This window comes from Eptesicus fuscus, chromosome 16 (genome assembly GCF_027574615.1).
Source record: "Eptesicus fuscus isolate TK198812 chromosome 16, DD_ASM_mEF_20220401, whole genome shotgun sequence".
NCBI classification, from domain to species: domain Eukaryota; kingdom Metazoa; phylum Chordata; class Mammalia; order Chiroptera; family Vespertilionidae; genus Eptesicus; species Eptesicus fuscus.
This window is the reverse complement of record NC_072488.1, coordinates 5,461,122-5,477,338: the sequence shown is the minus strand read 5'-3', so window position 1 is coordinate 5,477,338 and position 16,217 is coordinate 5,461,122.

The window sequence follows — 16,217 nt, the reverse complement described above, 5'->3', positions numbered from 1 at the left end:
ACTGGAGTTTTTAAATGGCAGTGACAATTTTAAATCACAAGATAAAGCACTTCTTTTCTTTTAGAGATGCAGCCTGACACTATTTTCTGAGCTTATGTAAAACAATTGGTGTCAGTCTGACACCAATTCTGGGTCTATCCCAGATGATGGCAGCCAGCTGTGGGTGGCTTCACTGTAGCACAGAGGAAGCATTTGGGGAGGTCAGCAATGCCAAGCAAAACATGGGGCCACTGCTTGTCACAGATAATACATGTAGAAACCCCATTGTTTTATATTCTATTCTATTAAATATAGCAAGTTCTCTTTCTTTTAAAGAGAGATTGCATTTTCTTTGTTTTAGACAGACAAAACAGAGAGACTAGACTGAGTCTTTCTGCAGTGTGAGAGAGACAGAGACCCTGCATATCCCACTCATTTCAAGTATCCTGTATTAGGAATGTTTGTATCAAATCTTGGTTGTTCTAGAATTTTAAGAAATGGGCAAAATTTAGTCTACAACCAGGCAATGATTTTGCGAAGCTATTTATAGAAACAGGGGTGGGGATTGAAGGCAAATAGAAACCATGAAAAATTGCATGAATGGAGCTGTTCCAATCCCAACATTCCATTTGATTTCCATCTAACAGGTTCACCATGACTAAGGGAAGAGTGCAAAGCAAAACAAAAAGTTAGCTGGGACTGAATTAGCCCATTCAGGCTGGCAAGTGGCAGTTCTCAGAGGCTTGCTCAATAATGTGCAGGTCAAGGATAGAGGAAGAAAGGGCTTAGGTTATGTCCCACACCACCACACTGTGTGCATCCAGGAGTTCTCACTTCTGTCAGGTTTTTTTTTTTTTTTTGCATAAATTTCATCATTTATCTCCTCTATTGTATGGACAATAAAAATAATAATTCGAAGGCATGTATTTATTTTCATCATCGCTTCTCCCTAGTGCTGTCCCTCCATTCTGCTTCCACTATATAATACTGACATACAGGTTCAGAGGATATTATATTTGGAATAGTTCTCAGAGTTCTTCTAGTGTAACTCCTTATTTCTCAGAGAGATGCAATGTCTCAGGATGAGGTGTTAGGGTGGGATTGCAGAGCAGGATCAAGGTCATGTGCCTGCTTATTACACAGCTGTTACCAGGATTATACTCTCTGGACTTTCAACACAGTACTCTTTTCTCCCCCACACTTTTCCACATCTTGGGTGTTATTTCTCCCCTTTGTTCTGGAGTCCTAGTGATTATGGTTCATGTTCTGTAAGTTCTGTGGTCCAAGATACTATGAATGTGGCCATTTATGAGAGAAAGGGGGCTTGTCCATTTCCCTGGGCATAGACTTCCAAACCTTCCCTGTTTAGATGGTTGATATGAGCCCTCTGCATCCTCTGCCCTTCACAACCTCTTGTTATTTAGGAGTTTATGTTTCTAAGAACAGTTAAGGTATAAATATTTATTAATAAGTATACTTGAGTTGTTCATCCTCATGGAGCAATTATGATTTATTTTTATAAAAATCTCAACCTAAATATAAACCAGAGGGTACTAATGTTCCCATTGCTGAGGAATAGGCCATTTTCTTGCGAATCTCTGATGAAATAAATGGCATAGAATTTGGAATGCATTTTTTCTTAGAGGAGGTTAATACCACATCCAAGATCTATTTCTTGGCTGGAGCTTCGGGCAGATGGATTGGACAAAGACATGGGGAATGCTAAGCTGCTTGGCATCCTTTTAATCAAAGTGTTTTGATACAGTTTTTGAATCAGTAAGTATTCTCTTAGGTTTAACTTGAGTATGAATGGTTGGAGTTGACTAAAATATAAATGAACAAGCTCTCCTCAGTAACAGATGTATCTATAAATGAGCGGTTATGGATACTAACTAAAGGGAGTGTTCCATCATGGCACAAACTATCTTATGCTTAACTCCCGATCCACAATTTTCCAGCTGTGTGACCTTAACAAAAGTTACTTACCTAGCCTATGCCTCAATGACCTCACCGGTAAGAGGGACCTAACAACAGTACTTATTTCACAGCGCTTTTTATCAGGCTATTATGCAAAACCTAGTACATAATAAGCATGCAATTAATATTAGTCGTTATTGAATACCTACTCTTGTCAAACCTGCTCTAAGCCATCCTTTTTTTTGCCATAATCCTCTCTTGATTACTTTCCCCATATTCATTACTTTTCTCTGGTGCCATGGGGAGATCAGCTGTTTAGAAGCTGACAAATATACTCTTGCTGTAAAATATATTTTAAATTCCTAAGCCTTTGTTCCACATCTATAACATGTGGACAAATGACACCTACTGCCATAATTGCTGTCAGAACTGAATGACATATGGAGGCAGAGTTTTAAAAAGGCCTGGGGTGTGGATTTCAGTAAATAGGAATAGCCCTCCCACAGTGAGGGCCTTACAGTCTACCTTACTGCGTCTGGAATACCGATTCCTCACTGCTAGGGCTTTGGGCCGCTGCCCAACATGATAACCCACATTCAGTGCTTTGTTTGTCTTCTCCAGTCTTTGTGGGCTTCTGAATCAGGGTCAAGTGCCACTTTTTTTGGGGGGCTCATAAATTACAAGAAATGGGTCTCATTAATGCATTCATCATTCAACAAATAGTTAATGAGTGGCAACTATGTGCCAGGCACTATGAAAGAGAGGTGTGGGCTCCCATTGCACTTAGAATAAAATTCAGATTTCTTGCCAGTGTTTCAATGACCTGGCCCCTGCTTACCCAGCCAGTGCAGGCCTCCTTTGGGTCCTAGAGCAGAAATGACCAGGCCAGATGGCCCCTCTTCATCCTGTTATGGCCAACTGCTTCTCATATTGCAGGCTTATGTATATATTCCTTGGAGATGTTTTCCCTGACACTCTGACTATTTTTCTATTACTGCACTGGGTTTATTACCTTTCTAACTCTCATCACAATGTGTAATTACAGGATTACTTGTTTACTTGCTTATTCTCTATATCTTCTCAGGCTATAAATTCTAAGAGGGAAGAAATAATATGCAGTATCTAGCATGATATCTGGCACATGGCAGGTACAATAAATAAATACTAGTTGCATCAGTGCATTTTTCTTATGTGTCAATTAAAAAAACACTAACTAAGGAAACCCCCTTCACAAAAGTCAGACTTAACCTGTGCTGCAGCTCTAAGGCATTGGAGTAAATTCTCAGGCACCTGCCTGGGCCTCCTCTCATGCCAGGAGGGTTCTCCCCAGTCTCCACACTGCTGAGGTCCCCTTGCTCTGGGCTTCTAGTCTTTGGGGCCTTTTCCCTCAGCAAGGAAAAGAGGCTCAGACTAAAATCTGGTTCCTCCGGTCTTCTCACTCAGTGCTGGCTTCTAAAGGTCACACCAATTTGTATGGACATTGTTTATCCACAAAGAACAGAATGTCTCTTCTTTCCAGAGTATTTTAAAAACTCCCTTCAGTACTGGGCATTCTTATTTTTTGAGGCTCCACTCTCATATCATATCCAACATATTAAAATGAATTTATATCCCACATTAAATAGGAAACTCTTGCTGTAAAGTATATTTTAAAAGATTTTTGTCATTGTGTTTGGAAGTTGTTGGCTATGACTAACATTTAATTTTTGATTGGCTATTTTTAAAAAAGAAGAAGGGACATGAGATCTATTAATCCATAAACAGAGTTTCTGCAGTTTTATGAAGGAAATGTATCAATAAATATTTGCACATGTGCACATGAAGTCAGTGCGATTAGAGTTACTGTTTTTGGATTCTACTCCCGAAATAATTTTGATAAAACATTTTACTTTAATTCTTAAAAACCTATGGGCTTTACTGTGTAGTGTTTCCAGATTTATTAATTAAAGGATGTTATTGGAGGGCAGTGTGTTGTCTTATTACTTAAGGAAATGAGCTGCTTTCTGAGGTAAGGAGCTTGCCATCACTGCAAGGGAATATACTACCTCCTTGGATTTTGTGACCCACACAGGACACATATAGGGCACTTCAATGATCCTAAGCTGGAAAATGTCTCTAGACTATCAGTTCCATGTGAAGGAATACATGCATTTGGTTGATAGGATTAACAGTGGTCATAGGTCAACCCATTTGATTTTCACAACTGAGTTCATGGATTTTCCTGGCTCAAAAGACATTCAGGCCCAAATTAAACTGTCAAAAAGTTTGAAGTCATTTGTTGCCAAATATATTCTGTCAGAACTCTTAAGGCTCCCTTTTCTCCTCAGAATGAAACTATTCGGGTAATGAAGTTCATTTTGGTCACTATTTTATCTATTGTGAGGGAATGAGTTTAAAGGCTTTCTGCTGATTCTGAGGAAACTCTGTGCCAGGAGCATTGGGAAACGCTATGTAGCTGGCTGGGTAGAGTTGGAGGGATTTCGTCTATATTTTGGGGTTGCTGAGGTTGCAGGTAAAAGCTTGCTGTGACAGGAGACATGACCCTATGAAACAGAGTAAATAAAAGTTGAGGAGCATGCTCCCTCTCTCTCAGGCCTGCTTTTCCCTGCACTTCTATTTTCTCTTCCTGAGGACTGGCTTTCCCTACGATTTAGAGGAGATGGCAGGAGACACCTGCCTCCTAGCTGTGAGCTTTTCAGCTTCTCTGTTCCAGGTACTGGGCCATTTTGGGACTGAAATCTCTAGTCACAATTTCAAATTCTTAGGAAGAGACTTGGATCTGTTCAGGTTGTGTTAGATGTTCACCCTCAGCCTAGTTCACCTTGGCTTTGGAGATGGAACCTTCCATGTGACTTGTAGGAATGGGGTAGACAGTTTCCAGGGAATATGATGTCTTTGACTCACAGCCTGGGAGAACTTTTTAAAAGATGTTCCCTACTCTATAAGTCATAAGAGTAATTGAGAAGGGAACTTTATATTCTAAGGGGAAAAAATTTCATTATAATCACATCTTGTGCAGAAGCACAGATTAACCAAAGGAAAGATAATGAAAACTATCTTTACTTTGCCTGACATCAAATTAATAACAAGCTTAGTCTGTCTTTATCCAATACCAACATTTGCATGCCTTCCAGCATTCTCATGATTAAATACAAAATCAATTTGGGTTGATAAGACTGTGAGTCAGGAATGGTTCCTTACGGAGACTTTCCAACAGAGGTGGCTAAGTCATTTCCCTAAAGATCACTGCTGGCACCTGGGACCCACTCAGAGCCCCAGAGCTCCCAAAGAACAAGGGTCCAAACACATCAGTGCCTCCCAAATTAATGAGGAACAAAGTTGCCTCCTAGTCTTTGGAAATTAGATGAGAGGAAGTAATCTCACTCAACCTGTCCCAATGCCCTAAGCTCTGTAGTCACTGTTAACTCCTCCTTATTTTTCCTGCCTATATTCTCATATTTCTAAAATATATGGTCACTTCTCCACCTAAATAGACTACATCATTTCTTGGCAGAGTGACTGAAAACTAGATTCATTCTTTAATGAACAAACATTTATAAAGTAATTAATTTGGGGTTGCCCTTGGGTATGAGGAAATTGAAAAGACATACCTCCTGCCCAGGAAAGGCTCTACTAGACTCTCTCTCTCTCTTTTTTTTTGGAATGGACTGAACAAATTTTTATCATTATGATTGTTATTGATTCCCTGCTAAGGAAAGAGTTTTGGAGACAGCTTTGGGCTAAGGCTCTGCCTGATTAGAAGCTGCATTAGTTTGGTTAAATTCATTTTTTATAGAAGTCAGTAGTTCTTATTACTTTTATGGCTCTTGTAGTTTCTGCCAATGTTTTAAAGTTGTGTGTGTACATATGTGCACGTGCATGCTAGGTTTGGGTTGATGTTGGATACAGAGTTTTGCTTTCCTCAAATATCTAAAATATTTGCTTTGCTTACCCCCATCAACTTGCTATTCTTGACAAGGGCTTCTCATGTATAATTGGATAAAAGGTAGTAAGTCACAAAGGCTTTTGTGATATTCTGTGATACTTATTTTACAAGATCAGGATAAAAGTGAATGGAAAATGGCCCTAACCAGTTTGGCTCAGTGGATAGAGCATCGACCTGTGGACTCAAGGGTCCCAGGTTCGATTCCGGTCAAGGGCATGTATCTCGGTTGCAGGCACATACCCAGTGGGGAGTGTGCAGGAGGCAGCTGATCAATGTTTCTCTCTCTTGCATGTTTCTAACTCTCTATCCCTCTCCCTTCCTCTGTGTAAAAAATCAATAAAATATATTTTAAAAAGGTGAATGGAAAATGGAAGACTCTCATCGGATGATCAACTTGGAAGTCAGGCTGGGTATTCCTCAGTTTATGTCTCCTACCCTGTGAAACTCATCTATCTGCAAGTGCACACTCCATCCTTCTCAGCCTTCTTTTCCACATGAAGAGAAGTCCCCTGCCTGTGTTCTGGAATATACACCACAGGACTTGGCTCTACCTGATAAAGCTCCTGATGAGTATGACAATATACACTACACATCTGAAAATGCGCATACATCTCTTTCACCAACCTCCCCTGCAGCTCAGCACCCTGTCCCAGCTTCATCTCTTTCCTCACCTCACATTGTCTCTTCTCTTCCTGATCACTCCTCAGTTAACTTTAATTCAGCTCTCACATCCTCAGAGTTTGGCTAAAACTCCAACCCTAGGTCAGCAACAACTTCAGAGTTGCCAAAAGAGAGTTTTCTGTATCTAACTTTTGTGTCAGCTGCTGTCCTTGATCCTTTCAGCCACTCCCACAATTCCAAACCTAACTCCTCCCTGTCTTCTGGGCACCACCCACTTTGGGTTCTTCTCTGCTATTTTTCTCACAATGATATCCTGCATGACTTTGTCCTCACCTGTTGTTCTCACTACCCCATCATTCAATCTCTCCATAATCTCTGGCTTCAGTCCACATTGCTTTTCCAAGCACCAGTCACATGTGTCCATCTTTGAGCTTCTGAACTTTTCAACATGGACACGCCATGGATCTCTCAAGTCAGCATAGCCGGCCTGGTCTTGTCCACCTATACATCACCTTGAGCAGAGTGTTCCCTAGTTCAGTGAATGACACCGGCTTATATCTAGTTACCTTTTCCAGAAAACTTAGGGTCACCCATGATTTCTTCATGATCACTCCAGACATCAGATCAGGCACCATTTTACTTTCAAAGTTTCTGTGACTTATTTTAGCTACCAATTACGCCTTCCCTGGATTATAAAAACAACACCAAGCGGTCTCATTTCATTTATTTCAGTCTTTGCCTTCATATCCATCCAACTGCACTAAAGCCAAGGTAATCTTTCTGGAACACAAGTGCCAATTCTTGTTTAAAAGTCTTTAAAAGCTCTCAGTCATGAAGAGTGAAGTTATACTTCTTAGTATGATACATAGAGCCTTAATCTGGCTTTTGCTTATATCTCTAACTTCATTTCCTGCAAAGGCCCTCACTCTCAGCTGTATGCTCTGTGTCTTAAGAAAAGCCTTTTTAAAAAACTTATATCCAACTTTCCAATCTATAAGAGTTGTATTTCCTTTTACAGATTTGCCAAAAGCAAAGTGGCAACACTGATTCCCTATAATATAATCAGTCTCTGATTTGCTTCAGCATGCAAATGTCTCTGCCTTTTCAGCATGCAAATGTCTCTGTCTTTAGTTGTTTTCACTTCTCTGTTCTTGTCTTTACCGCCCGGAAGGGGGATTCAGAGACTGGAACATTGGCAGTGATGAATCAGGAGGGTTCTAGGCCTGGAGCCTAGCAGGTCCCATTCATACATTCCTTGTGTCTAGTCCTGTTTTATCACTTCTGTGAAACTGGAAGTCTCGTTCCTAGGCCCTTGGACATTGTCAGTCCAAGCTCATGGTGGTTACTCCTCATGAATTAGCACATGTTAAATTTAAATTTCAGGTCAATGTTACTGTTCTCCCAATTCAACACCTGATGAAATCTCACTCTTATTTCCAGATCCTGCTCACATGCCACCTCCTCTGTGCATCCTTCCCTCACACTCATCCTTCTCAAGAACACATCATTGCTGTCTCAAAGCTCATAGAGTACCAGGTACACCCCTCTAGGAGTGACATTAACATGACTCATATTGAAGACTGGCCTCATATTTTTTTCTCTATCTCCCACATTTGACTGAAATTTTCACAGGTGGTCACCGAGTCTTAGTCATTGCTGTTTTCATTGTCTTGCCTGGTGCCTGGCATGAAATGGTTGCTCAGTAAATGCCCATGAGATGAACAGTGTATTCTTACTTGGAAGAAAATAATGGAACCTGTTTATCCTATTGTCTAACTGTATTTACAGAGGCATTTCAAATAGAATCACAAGGCATCTGAACAGAACAGAACAGAACATTTGAAATCGCCAGAGGTTGTTGGTAACTGATTCCCAGTGAAAACCCTTAAACAGATGTATATGAATCAATGAGAGGAACCTCTGGAAGATTTTACTAAAAGCCATTTTGGTTTCCCATGTAATTTGCCATATTAATAAATAGCAAAAATTTTTGGACAAATCCAGCATCTATTCATGATAATAACTCTCAACAAACTAGGAATATCAGGATTCTTTCTCAACCTAATAAAGGGCATCTCTGTAAAACCTACAATTAACTTCACACTTAATGGTGAAAGATCAGATGCTTTCCTTCTAAGGTCAGGAATAAGATGAGGATGTTCACTTTTAATCAATTCTATTCAACATTACACTAAAGATTTTGAGACACTGCAATCATGCAAGAAGAAATGAATAAAAGGCATCTAGATATAAAGAAAGAAGTAAAACTACCTTTCTTTCCAATTTATACCATTGTTTATGTGGAACATCTGATGGAATCTACAAAAAATAAAAAGGACTAAAAGTAATATCAGTTTAGCAAACTTGCAAGATTTATGGTTAGTAAAAAATTACTTATATTCCTATATATTAGAAATTGATTATCTGAAATTAAAAATTTTAAATGCAATTTACCATAGTATCAAACTATATGAAATAATTACAGGTAAATCTGACAAATATGTAAGGAATCTGTGTACTAAAAATACAAAATATTAAGAAAAAATAATGACCTAAATTAAAGGATAACTACCTTGTTCAAAGGTCACATGATTTAATATTGTAAAGATGTTAATTATCTCCAAGTTTGTATATAGATTCAAAGTAGTGCTTTTTTTTTAGAAACTGACAAAGTCATGGTAAAATTCATATTGAAATGCAAAGAAATTTGAATAAACAAAACACCTTTTTGTAAGACAGTGTGAGACTGGTATTAGGATAAATCAATTAATCAATGAGACAGAACAGAGTCCAGGAACAGACTCATACATATATGGAAGACTGGTTTTTGACAAAGCTGCCAAGACAATTCAGTAGAGAATTGATTATTTTTTCTATAAATGATACTGGATATCAAGAGTTTAAAACACACACACACACACACACACACACACACACACACAAACACACACAAAACAGACACAACTTAAATCCATTCCTCTCAGCATATACAAAAATTAGCTCAAAATGGATCATAATCCTAAATGTAAAACCTAAAACTATAAGACTTCTGAAAAAAGCAATTGTAGAAACTCTTGTAACCTTGGGTTAGGCAAAGATTTCTCCCAAAAACATGATCCATGAAAGAGAAAACAGACAAATTGGGTTTTCTTTAATATTAAAATAACTGACCCTCAAAAGAAATTATTCAAAGAATGAAAACACAACACACAGTTTGAAAGAAAATTTATTTGAAAAGTGTAACTTTGGTAAAGGCCAAAGAATGTTGCAAACATGCAACAACATAATCATGCTAAGTGAAAGACGTCAGATTAAGGGGTACATATTGTTTTATTCCATTGATAGAAAACTTTAGAAAATGCTAACTAATCCTTCTGAACGGAAACCAGACCAGTGGTGGACTATGAGAAGGGGTTGAGAGAAGGGCAGGAGAGAGTGATTACAAAGGATCTTGAGGAAACTAGATTGGGGTGATGGTTTTATGGGTGTATATTTATGTCAAAATGTATCAAATGGAATGCTTAAATATATGCATTTTGCTGTATGTCAATTATTTTTCAATGAAGGTGTAAACACAAGCTGAACAGAGCAGAGCTCTTTCTTTATAATAAATGCTGAGTAATTCTATAAAATAAATTGCTTTTAACAGTCCCTCTATTTAAATTTATGTTTGATAGGGTGAAATTCTGATGCAACCAAAATATTTTGTCAGTCTGTGGGCTCGTTCTGGAGGCAGATTAACACGTATTTGGGGGACTTGTTGGCTTCTCGCTCAGCTGATTAAAATTCTGTGCTGCAGAGGTGAAGTTATTTGTATGCAGCCCGTGTTCTTCAGCAGCAAACACAGACTCAAAGTCTAAGAGTAAATCTGAGCGAGCATTCTGCTTGTACTGTGAGCGATTTGAGTCTCGAATGACCTTGAGAAGAGCATATGTAAATTGGAGGGAAAGCTGCATCATTTAAAAAACTTTAAATAAAAAAGAATTGATTTGTTTTAATTATACATAAGGAATCATATGTTTATAGTACCTTTTAAAATATTTTTAACAATATTAACCGATTCAGCAACTACAAATTCCCTGGAAAAGATGAAACAATTCTGAGAGCTGATGCCAATTGCTTTTTTCTTTTTTTAATACATTTTTATTGATTTCAGAGAGGAAGGGGAGGGAGAGGAGAGAGAGAAACATCAATGATGAGAGAGAATCATCAATCAGCTGCCTCCTGCACCGCCCCTACAGGGATGGAGCCCACAACCCGGCATGTGCCCCAACTGGGAATCCAACCCGTGACCTCCTGGTTCATAGGTGGACGCTCAATCACTGCGCTACACTGGCTGGGCTGATGCCAATTTCTTAACAGAAGTTTATATCTAGCCTGGGTTTTAAAAAGGAATGGCAAATTTTTACCTCTTTTTTTGTGTTACTTTTAAAGGCCTTGAAATTAGGTAAACTAGTAGTATGTGGGTGAGGATATGCTTATGCTTAATTTTCTAATTCTTCTAAATATCCCAATATATGGACAACTTATGCTGGGGTGTTTTAGATGCTCGGCTAAGAGTAACAGTACTTGAATTTGATGTCCCAGTTTTGCTATATTTTAGTGTTTGAATATAGTCCAGTGATTTTACATAGCTGAGGCACAGATTACTTATTGACAGACACGTACATGAATTGTCAGACTTATTTAATATGTATAACAAAAGTTCATATTGAACAGGGTCACACACCTTAAAGTATTATTAGTGCCTGGGGATTGCAGAAATCTTGGATTGCAAATTAAGCAGTGAAAAGACTGCACAGGGGAGAGGGTAGGAGTGAGCCGCCTGGAGCAAGACCAATGCATTCAAATACCAGCTCCACCCCTCCCATCTGTGTGATCTTGGACAAGTCACCTACCTATGTGGGCTACAAATTCTTTATCAGTAAGATTTAGGATAACCTACCTCAAAGTGGTGCTATAAGAATTAAATAAAGCAATTTATTGAAGGTTGTTCAGTAAAAGTTAGCAATTATTATTTTGACAAACTATCATCCAAATAAAATTTTCATGATCAGAAAGAAATGCATTTTTAAAAGAAATGATTAAATTTCAGGTGGGTATAGATACTGCAACTGGGTCTGCCAAATCTTTGAACATTTAGAAGTAGATTTTAAAGCTAAAATTCATTTCTCTTCAATGAGAATTTCTCTCCTCATGACAATAAGGAACTCCATTTCTGAGAAAACATTGAAATGCATACACCAATTTTAAGGAATAATTTTTAATATATTTCAGACAGTTTGCACTTTAGCCAAATGAATGTTAATCTATCATTCAGAGTAAACATTATGTATCTAAAAATTGCATGGCTGGCTTTATTGATGTCATAAAAGAGAAATGACGGACGATAAAATCCTTAAGTTAATGCCTGTCAATTTTCTCCAGTAATTTGACCTAGAAAATGTGGAATGTTTTCTCAAGCGATAGATTATTATGTAAAACAAAACAAAACAAAACAAAACAAAACCAACAACAGATATTATAGAACCAATCCTAGTACAGTGTGGCCTGTGTCTCTATCTTTACAGAGATGAGTGAAACAATTACTTGGTCAAGAGTTCAGGACTGATGAGAGACACAAGAAAGTAAGTAATTAAAATAGGGCAAGATGAGTACATGATGGAGGTGGGTACTGGGAGAGATGTGGCTGAGGACATGGAAATCTACTCAATTTACAGGGTTCAAAGTAAGTTTCAATGAGCAAATACATTTGGGGGGCATCTCAAAGGGTGAATAGATGTTTTCTAGGGAAACAGTAGGGGGACGGTACGGAAAGGAGAGGGCAGGTCAGTTTGGGGACAGTGAGCAGTGAGGGGCAAAGTGAGGAGCAGGGCAGAGCAGTTGGAGGAGGGCTGAAGGGGGAGACAAGGGTCTGTGCTGATGGTCTTTTCACATAATAAGAGTGTTTCACTATTTGGGACTAAATGGTGAAGCCTGCAGGTGTCTGGACACCTTATGCTGGGGTGTTTTAGGTACTCAGCTAAGAGTAACAGTAACTATTCACCAACTATTCTGGCTTCCAGGAATCCTCACCTTGTGTTGAGGGGGTTGTTTACTTAAGGGAAATGCTATAGCTGCAAAGAAAATTGTTTTGCCAAATAGCTGGTAGAGCTTCTTGTGTGGTCCGAAATATTCCCATAGGTGAGGAGACTTGTGTATCTGCTTGGGAGAGAGTGTTGAAAGTGGGCCCATGACTGTAGGCAGGAGCTATGTGAGCAGGGCAACAGTGGTACCCAGAGGAGGAGGATCCTGGGTCCCTGCAGTCTCGTGCGTGGGCTAGACCTCTCAGAGATGGAACTTTGTAAGAATGATCTAGTCTTCAGCTATCCCAGGAGCACAAAAACTGCCATGATGAGGCTGTTGTTTCATTGTACATGGGCTAGAGGAGGCATTGTGACCCCTTGAGTCTGAGCATCCTATTGCTAATTCTCAGATAACTAACTGCTGCTGGGAAGTCCCACCCCGGGTAGTTTTTGTCGTCTCCTCTGAAGGAGGTGGCTCTGGAAAGAGCTCCCTATATATTTCAGAAAGTGTTCAATCTCTCATAATCATCCCATTCATCCTTTCCTCTAGGTTGTCTGGAACATCCCTGATGGTGCGGGGCCCTGTGGACAAGGCCCAAACCCGACCCCATCTGACCTTCCTGGAGCTAGCATGTAATTGGAAAGGACACCTCACACTTAGGCAGTTAAACAACAGCCGGGGGTGACTGCTGTGCTGGGTGTCCAAAGAGGGGCAGAGGTTGTGCAGGCTGGAAGAACTCAGAGGGGAGAGAGAAGGAGCTCTGAGCTGGGATGTGATCAGGGCCAGGTTCTTGGAGGAGGTGGCTTTACTCTGAACTTTGAAGGACACAAAATCATTGAGTAGATTGCTAAGAGACAGTGTTCAAGTAGGAGAAAGGACAGGTGCTGAGGCCAGAGGCCCAGACAGAGTGTCTGCCCACCTGCTGGCATCTCTCCAGAATCAATTAGGTCCTCCTCCTCTCAGCCCCCTTCATCCTGCTCTCCTGGACCAAATATGCTGGCGTTCTGGTTGGTTGCTTGTATAGGTACTGTTAGTCCAGCCATTCCCATTTTGGGGAGATTTTGCCCAATCCTGGCACTCTCTGGAGAGGACATTTTGGATTATCACACCTGGGGGAAATGCTACTGGGATCTTGAGAGTTGAGGTCATCCTGCAATACAACCAATTGCAAATACTTTTTTTTTTTTTTTGAAAACAAATACAAAGGGGTATCTGGTCTAAAATGTTAATAGTGCCAAAGTTGAGAAACCCTGGGTTATTTTATTTAACCCTTGTCCTCCCACCCTCACAGAAGAAGATGCTCTAAGATGAGACTTTTTTTCAAACTCAGCATAATAGTGACATTTATCCTGGGACCTGAGCAGTAAGGCCCCGGCTTTGAGGACTCTACCAGAGATTGGCCCCATGCCCACTTGTCCAACATGGGTGGGGACAGACAGCAGAGTTACATGCCACAGCGGGTCAAGTAGGAGGAGGAAAGAGGCCACGTCTGTTTCTTTGAGGATTAGAGCCTTCTTTAGGTTCAAAAGGCATTTCTGGCTGGCAGCAGAGATGAGAACACTTTTCAAGATGGTAAGGGGAAAAGCATCAGAATATAGAGACAACAAGAGTGTGTGCGTCGGTTTGCTAGGGACGCTGTAAAACATACAACAAGCTGGGTGGTGAAACACAGAAATCATTGTCTCCCAGCTCTGCAGGGCAGAGGCTGAGATCCAGGTGTCCCGAGGCTGGTTCTTTCTGGGACTGTGAGGGAGGATCTGTTCCAGGCCTTTCCTTCTCTCCGGGTGGTTTCCAGGTAAACTTGGGCATAGCAGCATCACCTCATTCTCTGGCTTCATCTTCACATGGTGTTGTGTGTGTGTGTGTGTGTGTGTGTGTGTGTGTGTGTGTGTGTCCAAATTTCCCCTTTTTATAAGGACACATACTACTGAATTAGGGTCCACACTGATGACCTCACTTTAATTACATCTGCAACAACCCTATTTCCTGATAAGCTCACCTTTTTATGTAGTAGGGGTTAGGACTTAGCATGTGAATTTTGAGGGGACACAGTTCGACTCATGACAACACATTACTCATCTTCCCTGCCTGTGAACTTTCATAGCATGTACCCTGTGCTTTAGAACTGTCACCAAGTCCTTTCTATAGGAATGTGTACAGTGGGATCATTCTGCCATGGAGCGGTGAGCTTCCTGAGGGGAAAGGCTGGGGCAAATAAACATGCAGAGATTTTACAAAATGGAGCATAAGACAAATATTTTAGTGCCTTGAAAATTAAAAGTGCCACAGTACTAAAGGCTATTTCAATCCTAACATTTTTATATACACATACAGAAAAGAAAAAAAAATCAAGTCAGTTTATTGACAGTTCCTGCCAGGACCTTTGTATTTTTTTTTCCTTTCTTGGGGGAAAACAAAGCTATTTGACTTTGAGGTAATTGAATTACCCATGTGGCCTGCATTTTACTCCCCCCCCCCTTTTATTTTCTTTTACTTTACTATGTTCTATTTTATGTCCATCTACTTACAAAGTAGTAATCAGTGGGAAGAAAATCTTTTTTATGTAGATAAAAATCTGTGATTAACGGAGCAGCTGGAGTGAGGGAAAGAAGAAATACAGATACACCAATAAATACCAAATGCCTTTGAAAATAACTTATCTAATCTGCAAGATTCTTACTGACAGGTTTTAGAGATATAACTTTATAAGTCTTACTCTCCTGCGATTTCTCTTAGATACTTTGATCAGTGAATTCATTTTATTTCAATCCTGGTCTGGCTCACACAAAGCTGTTTTGAAGCTACTGGAATCCACAGACTCCCAGACCCAGGACTGTGATTCTAGTTTTTATATTCAGCCTGTACATTGTACGTGACGCTTAGTAGTTGCTAAGCTGATAAGTGATAAATCAATTTGTGATTAAATGAATTTATTTTATGGATTTCTAGACTAATAGTATTTGTGATTAATATAGAAGATGATCACTTATATCTAATCCCAGACTCCAATTTATTAACCCTTACCAGCCTCTTCACCCTGATGACAGTAAAGGCCTTTTCTAAGTGAGCCTCTGGCCAGCTGCTGTCTGAGAGCATGGTGCAGGCTAAGCATCCGCTCAGGTGAAAGTGTGCGAGGAGTAAAAAGGCTGGGCAAGGGGAAGAGATGGCTTTGTCCCATCTAGCAGTCTAGACTGGGGGACGGGCCAAGGGAAGATGAAAAGGATAAGTTTGAAAAGAGATGGAAATGCGAAGTAGCCATCATATTCAGAAAATGTTTGTTCTCCAACATGAGCAGAAGAAATAACATCAATTACACAAGTCACTCTAAATATGAGCTTATTTGTACCTCTGAACTTTGTTAGTCTAGCTCCTTCTGGTAGTCTGCGCTCGATGGTCTTCTAGGTTCCACACTAGGCAATAAGGTGCCTAGCACTAGTATATTTGTACCAAAATAGGAAAGACAGGATCCCTGGGAGCAAATAATTTTCAGTATGCTAGGGGAAGTACAAGAATAAACATATATTTACAGTGTAATAAAAGTGGTTGTTTTTTTCAAGTGAAGAATCTCACTTTTTAAAAATGTATTTTTAAAATGTATTTCTGAGAGGAAGAGAGAGAGAGAGAAACATCAGTGATGAGAAAGAATCATTGATAGGCTACCTCCTGCATGCCCCACGCTGGGGAATGA